General features: G+C 40.0%; 1 long non-coding RNA gene across 1 annotated transcript; it reads right to left on the bottom strand.

The window, feature by feature from the left end:
• Positions 1 to 4,391: 4,391 nt before the first annotated feature.
• LOC120491831 (uncharacterized) lies at positions 4,392 to 6,900 on the bottom strand. The gene is made up of 2 exons (XR_005625343.2): positions 6,165 to 6,900; positions 4,392 to 5,360 (listed from the first exon to the last, which is right to left on the bottom strand). It is a non-coding gene; the product is annotated as an uncharacterized LOC120491831 (long non-coding RNA).
• Between the last annotated feature and the right edge of the window lie 1,318 nt (positions 6,901 to 8,218).

The raw sequence follows: 8,218 nt of genomic DNA, 5'->3' as shown, positions 1-8,218 counted from the left end.
TCTATATGATTTTTTTCTATTAAAAAAAAAATACAGCAGGTCACACCAGTGTAGGTTGTTAAATATGATCAAGCTGGGTCGTAAAATGTAATAATATGTTGTTTGACCCAAACAGACCAGTAAAGAACTGACCTGAGATCAGGCAGAGAGTGATGATGATGATGATTATGATGAAGACAGCTCTAATTCCAGATGGACTTCAGTCTCAAGGATATTCAAAGAAACAGTCGTGTCAGATAACAGTCATAAAATACATAGGCATATGCATATCTTCTATATCTCGCTCTCATTTCTGCTTCCTTATTCTCTAAAAATGTTCCACCCATCTGCATCACTGACAGAGCAGATAAGTGTTGAGATATGAGTGAAAGACATGCAGAGCAATAAATGCATACAATCACACACAATGCAGATGCACATCACTATAGTACTACACTTTTGAGAGCCAAGCCTATGGAGCTGGATTGTGTCTTTATTACATGCAAGAAAATAAATGATCTGAGAGAAAAAAAAGTTTGGGAGGAAAAATTTATCACACTGATAGCAAAAAAGCAATAATATTTTTTTAATATTATAATCGTTCAACCACGTTGGTTTGAACGTGGTTGAACGACGTCACGTCACATGGTGGGGTACGCACATGGTGGGGTAATCATTTATTTTAATGAAACTGTTTGAGGTTGAATTAATGCTAGATGTTTTGATATAAATTACAGACATGCATCTGAGGAATATTTCAAAATTTTCTCGGTTATTTCGCTTTACAGTGGGGCCAAAAAGTATTTAGTCAGCCATTGATTGTACAAGTTCTCCTTCTTAGAATAATGAGAGAGGTCTATAATTTTCATTATAGGTACACTTGAACTATGAGAGACAAAATGAGAGAAAAAAAAAAAAATCCAGGAAATCACATTGTAGGATTTTTAAAGAATGTATTTGTAAATTATGGTGGAAAATAAGTATTTGGTCATCCACAATCCAGCAAGATTTCTGGTTCTCACAGACCTGTAAGTTCTTCTTTAAAGGGTTAGTTCACCCAAAAATGAAAATTAAGCCATTAATTGCTCACCCCCTTGCTGTTCCAACCCCGTAAGACCTTTGTTCATCTTCGGAACACAAATAAAGATATTTTTGATTGAATCTGAGAGCTGGATCAGTCCTACATAGACTGCCTAAGGCAGTGTTTCCCAACCCTGTTCCTTGCGGCACACCAACACTGCGTGTATTCTTTGTCTCCCTTATCGAACACACCTGATTCAACCCATCAGCTCATAATCAGGTGGGTTAATGAGCTGATGGGTTGAATCGGGTGTGTTTGATTAGGGAGACAAAGAAAACACGCAGTGTTGGTGTGCCGCCAGGAACAGGGTTGGGAAACACTGGCCTAAGGGACTGGCTCTTGACGGCCCATAAAGTCATTAAAGAAAAGGTTTAAATATTCCATGTGGCTACAGCGGCTCAATTATAAGTTTATCAAGCGACGAGACTACTTCTTGTGCGAAAAAAACATAAATAACGACTTTATTTGACTATTACATTACTTCCTTATGGGCGCATGCGCGAGAACTGAGACGAGGACGTTCTCCTTCGTCTACTTCTTGTTATCGGCTGCTCACCGCTTAGGAGTATTACCGCCACCTACCGTATAAGATGATGTGCTGATATAGCTGGAAGTGCAAAACTTTCTGTTTACAAGCAGAGGAAGATGCGCGCTGTACATACGCTTTTCAATTAGCGTATTTTCCACACTATAAGGTGCACTTAAAAGCCTTTAATCTTCTCAAAAAACAACAGTGTTCCTTATAATCCGGAGCGCCTTATATATGGATCATCATTTTATACGGTAGGTGGCAGTAATACTCCTAAGTGGAGCAGCCGGTAACAAGAAGTAGTCGAAGAAGAACGTCGTCATCTCAGTTCTCGCGCATGCGCCCATAAGGAAGTAATGGAATAGTCGAATAAAGTCGTTATTTATGTTTTTTTCGCACAAAAAGTAGTCTCGTCGCTTGACAAACTTATAATTGAGCCGCTGTAGGCACATGGAATATTTAAACCTTTTCTTTAATGACTTTATGGGCCGTCAAGAGCCAGTCCCTTAGGCAGTCTATGTAAGACTGATCCAGCTCTCAGATTCAATCAAAAATATCTTTATTTGTGTTCCGAAGATGAACGAAGGTCTTACGGGGTTGGAACAGCATGGGGGTGAGTAATTAATGACTTAATTTTCATTTTTGGGTGAACTATCCCTTTAAGAATCTCTTCTGTCCTCCATTCGTTACCTGTATTATTGGCACATGTTTGAACCCGTTATCTGTATAAAAGACACCTGTCCACAGCCTCAAACAGTCACACTCCAAACTCAACCATGGCCAAGACCAAAGAGCAGTCAAAGGACACCAAGAAGAAAATTGTAGACCTGCACCAGCCTGGGAAGAGTGAATCTACAATAGGCAAGCAGGTAACTGGTTTATGAAACATTTATTAAAATAAAGATACATAAAAAAAAAAAAACGAAATTCACTTCAAAGGGCTTTATACAAAACAAAACTTGATGTGGTCAAAAATAGATCTCTCGATATAGCCTATTGCGCATGCACACGGTTCACTTTTCATAATCAACATAGATTCAATAAAAACATATATCATATTTAAACATAAATTTTCAACTAAATACATTTATTTAATGGATATAATACTTAACCTACAGAGAAATGTAATGTTGGAGTGGAACAGGGGTGCGTTTTTTGAATAGTCAAATTCCCATGGATCATGGAATGTTATTTTTGCTTTAAATCCCCATCCCTATAAAATACAAAATGTCTTTATCAGACAAACAGACAAGCAGCATACAAAAGAAAATATAGGCCTAAAAAAATTCAAAAAAGTTTCTGCCGCATTATATTACATTATTATACAAGCAGTTCGGCAGTTGCAGTTGCTGTTACGTGACTGTCCAACGCATTCTCACCCCAAGGCGTCACCTTTGACCATGCTTCAATATTTGACGTTTTAGGCGCCCTTTAGCGTCACTTACATGACGCGATCCTACGGCGTCATCTAACAAACGCTAAAGGAAAGCGTCAGTTAGATGACGCGGTTAGGTTTAGGTCTGGGGTGGGGGTAGGGGTTACACATGATCCTAGGGCTTCATCTAACTGACGCTAAAGGGCGCCTAAAGCGTCAGATATTGAAGCATGGTCAAAATGCTTCCCAAGGCGTATGGGCTGGACTGTCTGACTAGTCGACACACGTGGGGTGATGACATCATCGTTTCACAAAATATTCGGATTGGCCGTACACACGAAACCGCATGTCATTTTCAGATTTATCCGCTTTGGGACCCGGTTTCAAATAATAGCTGTTTCACTCTCCCAAAACGCCAGATCTGTGTGGACGAAACACCAATCCGATAACAAATTATATTTTAATAAATTGTTTTGTTTGTTTTATGGTGAACTTGTTTAATCAGGCCAATAAGAGATTGTACAGTAGCTAAGGGCACATTGATTTACATGACAACTATGTAAATGGAAAAGTTTTTCCTTTCCTTTTTTCGTGTACAGGCGACACGCGTTGTCAAATAATAATAATAAACTTTCATTTTCATTTATTTTTAAATAATGAAATAATGAAAAATAATAAACTTTCTGAGCACAAAGCAATAGACTACTGTTGTGCTTACTGTGTAAAGATTTAAGAAGTGCTAAGTGACAGGTAGGCTGAGTCCAATTGTATATACGTGACTAGTCTGTATGGGGGCTGAACATGCGGAGTGGGTGTCTGTCGTATTTCTGTCCGAACAGCCTCACAACATAATTCAGAAGAAATTTGTGACCTAGAAAAAATGGGTCATCATAAGTATTATAGATATTATCCATCACTATTTTTTTTTATCCATTATTATTAGAATACTCACAGACTATACAGTACATTAGTTCAAGTGAAAACATAATTATTGTCAAATTAGGAATTAATGAAAGCTTACAAGAATCACATTGTTCAGATGACTGTTTCTTTGTGTGTGTGTGTGTGTGTGTATGTGTGTGTGTGTGTGTGTGTGTGTGTGTGTGTGCGTGTATGTGTAAATGTGTCATTAGCCATTTTAAGCCATTTTGCTAACTTTAACACAAGAGAAAAATGTGTGTGTATGTGTAAAAGTGCCTTAAGCTATTTTGCTAACTTCAGTACATTAATTAAGCATTTGTGATTATATTTCTTGACAATTTTGATGGTTCCTTTTGGACGTCCGACTGACTTTAACTTTGTAACTACATGTCAACTTATTCTAACCTTAACACTACCAGTCTACTGATACTCTACTAACACTAATAACTGCAATAAGAGTTGTAGATTCAACATTACTTTTCGTCAACAGAAAGGGACCATCAAAATAAAGTTTAACAATTTTTGTTATTGAAATAAGCCTCATCTGAATATCCAGTTCAGACTGATGTCTGTTCAGTATTGAGCTCTATGTGTGTTTGATTAGTCTGAGCCCTGAGATTCTCTCTACAGACCAGCACACACTGAAGAGGCTCTGAAATCACCGTCAAACTCAACAAGCAGTGACACATCACGAGCCAAGAGTCTGTCACGCGAAAGAAGAGGATTTGCACACAGTGAAGTAACACACATGGTAAATAGAGCACAACTAAGGTAACCATGGTAACAAGAAACAACGATGCGCCTGGTTTGTTGTCACTGTCAGGTGTTCTGGCTGGAGTGGGCGGGGCTTTGCATGTGATTATTCCTGTGACAACCAATAAACACACAGGTGCCAGAATTGAGCCAACACCGAGATAAAAACCATGACTACCAGGGTAACCGAAAACCAATAATGCACACATTACAGGAAAAATAAGTATAATGATGGAGAATATTATGTAACACGGGGTTGAGAAAATATGAGCAGAGATCAGTGGATATTTCAGTGTCAGAACCCCCTCCAGAGCCACCAGCTGTTGCAGGTGAACGCCACAGACTTTCAGACAAAAATATCCAAGCATTATAATTTCAACGCCATGGAAAAAACTGAAAGAAAGAAGTTTTGACACTATATATATATACAGGAGCAGTTGCAACAGGTCACAGAGGAGGAGGAGGATGATGAAGGCTGAGATCCGGCTTCTGGTCCTTTTCTGAAGATGCACAAAATAAAAAGCCCAAATCAGACATGGCACCCCCACACACAGAGCAGCGATGAAGAAGATGGACAGTCTGATTTCCCAAAAATACTCAGAGTGTGGATAAGTAAGTATTTCATTTCCATAATCAGAGTCATGGTAATAACGATAGCTGTGAGTGTTAGAATCTCTGTTGTTGTCCTCCATGGCCTAAGTTTACTGCTGCACCTTGAGTTGCTGAAAAAATGAGAAAACAACAATTTTAAGAAGAGCAACCTGAGCTGGTCTCACAGTCTGGCCAAACAGTTTTAGTGGTTTTATGGCGCTTTTCCACGACACAGTACCAGCTCGACTCGGCTCGGCTCGCCTTTGTTCGGTTTCCACTGTGTGAAAGTTGTACCTGTAGCTGCTTTCGGGTACTTTTTTTTGTACCACCTCCGGCGAGGTTCTGAGCGAGCTAAGGCGATACTAAAATGTGAGGTGAAAAAAATGCCGACTGCTGATTGGTCAGAGAGAATCGTCACCATTCACTGCGTCATCATTGCACGCACCAGATGGAGTATCCAGAATATCACCGCCATTTTTAAATAGTTTAGCCAGAGATAGTTTCTAAACTTACTACTATTATTATGGCAACTCGGAAGAATACGCCGTGATCAAACAAGGAGGTGCAGACTTTCCTTTGTTTGGTTGCCGAAGAGAGGATCCAGCGAGAGCTTGATGGGGCAACGAGGAACGAAAGGCGTCGCTATGACGACCGGGTACTATTTATGGCGGTGCTGCAATGGAAAATGGAGCGAAAAGCGAGCCGAGTAGAGTCGAGCTGGTACTGGTAATGGAAAAGCGCCATTAGTGGGGTTTGAGTTGAGAGACCAGCTAAACCAGTTTACTATAGCAACTGACTAGAGCAAACCAATATGAGTTGCTTTTATATTGTTTCCTTTCACCAGAAAAAAAATGACACAGATATTTATAAAGAGTGACGTTCCATTTAAAGGCATAGTTCACTTTGAAAATAATTTTTGATATGTTTTATCTTACCTCAAGGGCATCCAAGATGTAGGTGTCTTTGTTTCCACAGTATTTTCAATTCTGATATTTTTCGGTCAAACCGTTCTTGTCTATCAGTCTAAATAATGGAGATTTACAGGGTCACCTGAAAGAGCATGCACAGAGAAGTCCAAATTAAACACGATTTAATGACTCGTAAATGTAAGTATAGATGGCCTAAGATACGAAACGAGCGGTTTGTGTGAGAAAATGAACGGTATTCATATTATAGTTGATATTCATATTAAACTTATAGTTGAGCCACTGTAGTCACATGGAATATTTGAACATTTTCTTCAATGACTTTCTGGGCCGTCAAGTTTCGATCCCTTATAGGCAGCCTATGTATCAGTGATCCAGCTCTCAAATTTAATCAAAAATGCAGTATCTTCATTTGTGTTCCGAAGATGAACGAAGGTCTTACGGGGTTGGTACAGCACGGGGTGAGTAATTAATGACTTAATTTTTGGTTGAACTAACCCTTTAACAGGCAGTAATTGTGTTTTAGTCCAGGATGAGCAGAGAGACACTGATGATATGCTGTGTGTTGCTTTATTTAACAGGCAGTAACTGTGTAGTTGTTGATGCAGTGATGTATAGTACATTTTTTAGTAACAAAAATCAGGAAATATATGTGAAATAACTGTTTCTGTTAAAACTCTTAATGAAGATTTCTGTAAAATCATTTGCACTTATTTAAATTAGAATATTTTACATACATTTTATGATTTTTTGTATAGCAGCCATTGCTGACAGTCATTGACTGTTTTTTTTTTTTTTGGATGATTTTTTTTTTACACAGGGTGTTTGATTGTAATAATTCAGATAATAGCTGTGTAAAATAACTGTGTTTTTTTTTGTAAAACATTTAAGAAAAAATTCTTAAACGTATTTTTGCACTAAATTTAAATTAGGATATTATATCTTTTACGGTTTTTGTTTGGCAGCCGTAGCTGACAGTCATTGGCCGTTTTTTTTTTTTTTTAAAGATTTTATTTGTGAAGAGTTTGTGACTTCAGGTTTACCGATGCGTGTGAGCAATCGGAAAAAAGAAAGAAAGACGAGAAACGTCTCGGTTACGGATGTAACCCTCGTTCCCTGAGTAGGGAACGGAGACGTTACGTCAGAAGTGACGGAATACTCCTATTCGAGTATTTAATCACGAGCCAATGGTATGCAATGCCTTGGGGCTGCGGAATTTGCATAGCATACTCCGCCCTACTCCGTGAGTATAAAAGGAGGAAGTGAACGCAACCGCAGTATGTCTTCGCTGAGGAGCCAAGACTGAACTCAGGCGTCTACCCAGCGGTACAGCAGAAGTGGCAGGGAGACGTAACGTCTCCGTTCCCTACTCAGGGAACGAGGGTTACATCCGTAACCGAGACGTTCCCTTTCGTAGTCACTTCGAGTTACGTCAGAAGTGACGGAGATTGGGGGTCAATGCCATCACGCCATCTTACAGCTGTCTTCCAGTGCCCTGCGAAAGTCTGGACCCCTGAACTCTTTTTTTTTTAGGGATCCTACTTTGACACAGGATTACCAAGGTACACTGGGAAACGTATCCCGGGAGGGACATGCTACCAGATGCCTACCGAAGGGAGGACTTACGAATACACATATGACCGCCTAGGAACGCATATGGAGATCACTGGAGTACCAACCGCAGGTGGTAAAGAATTTAACTCCAGGGTGGCAGATGGCTTGCCAAGGGAAGACACATGCTCAGAGAGGCTTACAGTGGATAATACACATGAGACAGTTACCATAGGGAACCGTGCACATGGAGGCACCTAGCCGGCACCCAGAGCAACAGCAGTGGTGCCCGCATCGTCGGTGCTGGAGGACTCAAGGCTTCAACGGAAGACTACTGAGAAATATCGCACTTATCCAATCCGAGGAGTGGAATGGCGAGCAAGCGAAGACACCTAGGCGGGTCCAGTACTGGCGGAAGCGAGTACGTGAGAGGACACCGGCTCAACTCGCAGATTGTAGAGTCTGGCGAAGGTGTTTGGTGTCGCCCAGTCTGCAGCTCTGCAGATGTCTGT

This window comes from Pimephales promelas, chromosome 20 (genome assembly GCF_988280905.1).
Source record: "Pimephales promelas chromosome 20, fPimPro1.hap1.1, whole genome shotgun sequence".
In the NCBI taxonomy this organism is placed as follows: domain Eukaryota; kingdom Metazoa; phylum Chordata; class Actinopteri; order Cypriniformes; family Leuciscidae; genus Pimephales; species Pimephales promelas.
This window is presented reverse-complemented; position numbering and strand designations above follow the sequence as displayed.